Raw genomic sequence first — 3,682 nt, 5'->3', positions numbered from 1 at the left:
AAATTTGCATCCAAGTTAGTTAGCATGTAGTGAAACAATGATTTCAGGAGTAGATACCTTAATGCTCCTTATTCATTTAGCCCATTCCCTCTCCCACAACCCCCACCAGTAACCCTTGGTTTGTTCTCCATATTTAAGAGTCTCTTATGTTTCGCCCCCCTCTCTGTTTTTATATTATTTTTGCTTCCCTTGCCTTTTGCTCATATGTTCTGTATCTTAAAGTCCTCATATGAATGAAGTCATATGATACTTGTTTTTCTCTGATTTTGCTTCGCACAGTACCCTCTAGTTCCATCCATGTAGTTGAAAATGGCAAGATTTCATTCTTTTTGATTGCCGAGTAATACTCCATTGTATATACATATACCACATCTTTAAAAAAATTTTTTTAATGTTTTATTTATTTTTGATACAGAGAGAGACAGAGCATGAGAGAGGGAGGGGCAGAGAGAGAGACAGAATCTGAAGCAGGTTCCAGGCTCTGAGCTGTCAGCACAGAGCCCAACCTGGGGCTTGAAACCATGGACTTTTTTTTTTATACCACATCTTTTTTATCCATTTATCCATTGATGGACATTTGGGCTCTTTATAAACAGTTTTTAAAGTAGACCTGTCCATAAAGCAACCCCATCCTTTTCTGGAGAATGATTTCTCTGACTCTAAGGGTAAGCAACTCAGTAAGAATATCAGTAAACAAATATCTTGAGTATTTTTACTAAAACATTGATGAAAAATAACAATTTGCCTTCTGATACAATATTTGTTAAATTCTTGATTGGTTCTAAATGAAAAATGAAATTAATAAATCATTCAGAAGTAAACCCAGTGAAAAATTGCTCAGCCAAGCTCTACAGTTCCTGTCAGAGTCACACATGTGAATTCTACCTGCACATGGTTCTTGCTGTCTTTTCTCAGGGACCAAAGAACTTTATCCTACAGGGTGGTATTTAACCACCTGGTGGGCATAGGGTTTTGGGAGCTGAATCTCAAAAGTCTGTAGCAGCCAAATCTCACATGACCCTCTACTGTTTTATTCTCCTATAGCTGTACATTCCGCCTTTGCTGTACTTCCCCAAAAGGAAAAGAACAAATCCCAGGTGAGCTTTATTTTTTCATTTTTCACATTGTTTTCCATTGCATAAAGCAATAAAAGATAAAAATGATAAAAGTTATCAAGGAATGCATAGAATTAACAGATCTAAAGCAAGGAAAGGTCAGTATGTTGGGTTTGCAGAGACAATTATAATTATTTTATGTTAACATCTGTATCACACACTGTATTATGTAACAGCACTTTTTATAATAATTATGTGCAAATATGATACTCTGTTCAAAAGGGAAATGCTTTGCTGTGACCATAAAAATAAACAAAAGTAATTCTTCATGGAATACAAAGATCTCTTTCCCTAAAGTCTGAAAAAATTCTTTGTCTTCCTGAAATTAAGGTAGTTGATAACCTCAGTCAACAAGCCTGACTGCCCATAATCTTCACTTAATGGGCACAGAGAGCAGCCAGGTCAAAGCATAACTTAGTTGAATGAAATTGATGATTACTTTTGTCTGCTTCACAGAATTGCTCTCTTCCTGTTGTCTTTTAGCAAAGCTTATCCTCATGTGATTATTGTTGTTGTAAGTCTTACTTTACTGTTTTTCTTGACTGGTTTTTTAACTATATCAAAGAATGAACAACCACTCAATTTGAAATTCAAAAGCTGAATGTTGGGCCTGTTTAAGTAAGCTATTGCTGGTCAGATATATTCTCACGAGCAAAGCAAACTTTATTTTTATAGGGTTTTTGTGGAGAGTTGGAATATTAGTTACCTGTGGATGTTATAACAAGTTACCACAAATTTGGTAGCTTAAAACAACAGAAATGTATTCTTTCACAGTTGTGGAGGCTAGAATTCTGAAATGATTTCAGAAAGCTGTTGTCAGACTTAAACTTTTAGAAGAGATTCCATTCCCCATCTCTTTCAGGTTTTGGTGGCTTTTGAGAGGCAGGAGATAGAATGGAGAAAAAAAACTAAGTTGAAGAAAAGTATTTTGTAAGCCCTGTGTCAATCAGTGTTCTCCAGAGAAACAGAACCAATAGACTGTGCTTGTACAGGTATCATATAATAGATATGCACACATAAATACACATATGTATACATTATCATTTTACAAAATTGGCTTATGTGATTGTAGGGGCTGGTAAGTCTAAAATTTGAAGGGCAAACTAGCAGGCTGGAAACTCAGGAGTTAATGCTGCAATCTTGAGGCAGAATTCCTTCTCTTGAGGGAAACTTTAGTTTTTGCTCATAAAGGGCAATAGAAACTATTCACAAAAAGAAATCTGATGATGCCAATAGGTGTGAGAAATTGCTTCCTGATATTAATCCTGAGGAAACTCATACTAGAAAGAAGTTCAGTGAATTTAGTAAAAATCAGAGCATCTTGATTGGGAGGGAGCCAAGATGGCAGAGAGGAAGGGAGCTCTGTAAACTCCATCGCCCCATTTATCGAATTGAGAAGGATATTACTCTCATCTGCGAGAGCGGAAGGAGAAAATACGGACTCCAGAAAGAATAGAACCTCAAGGATACCTGAGTGAGTGAGGGCGAACGGGAGAGATCTGAAAACAGGCCAGCCCGGGATGGGGAAGGGGAGGCAAGATCCCCAGCCCAACGTGGGGCAAGCGCGCGGAGCCCGAGAGACAAAGAGAAGAGACAGAGAGTCAGAACATGCTCATTGTACTGTCTCTGGGGAAGAGGTATAGAACGCTTGGCTGCACTTGGAGAGAGAAACCCACTCCATAGATAACTGCTGGGTAGCTGGAATCCCGAACCAGGGTGACGCAAGGGAAGGAACAGCTTCCAGCCCTAAGCCATCTCGGTGGGGAATCAGAGGCGTCTGTGGCTGTGAGAAGTGGCTGTGCCAGGGGAGCGGACTTCCCGGTGAAAAGCGGCTGGAGCGCGGCTGTGTTGGGGAGCGCACTTCCCAGCAAGAAGCGAAAAGCAGCCGGAGCACGGCTGTGCCAGGGGTGAGCAATTCAAACTTGGTTTTGGGAACGGGACCATGGAACGCATTTCCACGGCGCACCTCGCCCCCTGCACTGACTGCGCGAATCCTGGGTGCCCACAGGAAAAAATAGGGCCCACACCTACGTGACCCCCAACAAGGAGTTGGTGGCGGGTGGAGGCCTGGGCTCTCGCTTAGACTGCAGGAGCTCCCAGCTCATTTCCAGCAGCACACAGCGCCTTGAGCAATAGCTATCGGAAACCAAGAGAGACTCAGTTTTTTGTTTGTTTTTTTTTCCTTTCCCCCATTGCAATTGTGATTCTGGCTGGGGGTGGGGACTCCGCAATTGAGTCTGTGAAGGTGCGCACTTCACCTCCTGCTGCTCATTTCGCCTCAGGCAGGGGCGGAGCCTCTGAGAACAGCCTCCAGGACCTACCAATCAAACCACGCCCCATCCACCAGAGGGAGCTGCTGCTGCTTTTTTTTAATATAAAAAAATTTTTTTTCTTCACTTGTTTCATACTTATTTCTTTGTCATTATTACCTTTTTTCCTTTTTCTTTACTCAATTCGTTTAAATTTTACTCCTTGTTTTCCTTTCTCCTTTCTCCCTTACTTTTTCAGCTTCTTGAAACCCAGATATATTCTCCTGTATCTCATCCTTACCTCTCCCCTAAACTGGT

The 3,682-nt window shown here is 41.1% G+C and overlaps 1 long non-coding RNA gene across 1 annotated transcript in view; it reads left to right on the top strand.

Moving 5' to 3' along the window:
• LOC115273195 overlaps nucleotides 1–1,096 on the top strand; it is a 14,394-nt gene extending 13,298 nt beyond the window's left edge. The window contains exon 4 of the long non-coding RNA XR_003900736.1: nucleotides 1,045–1,096. This is a non-coding gene — a long non-coding RNA (uncharacterized LOC115273195). The remainder of the gene's footprint in view (nucleotides 1–1,044) is intronic.
• Nucleotides 1,097–3,682: the final 2,586 nt, after the last annotated feature.

The sequence above is a fragment of the Suricata suricatta genome, chromosome 2 (genome assembly GCF_006229205.1).
Source record: "Suricata suricatta isolate VVHF042 chromosome 2, meerkat_22Aug2017_6uvM2_HiC, whole genome shotgun sequence".
Taxonomy (NCBI): Eukaryota; Metazoa; Chordata; class Mammalia; order Carnivora; family Herpestidae; genus Suricata; species Suricata suricatta.
This window is presented reverse-complemented; position numbering and strand designations above follow the sequence as displayed.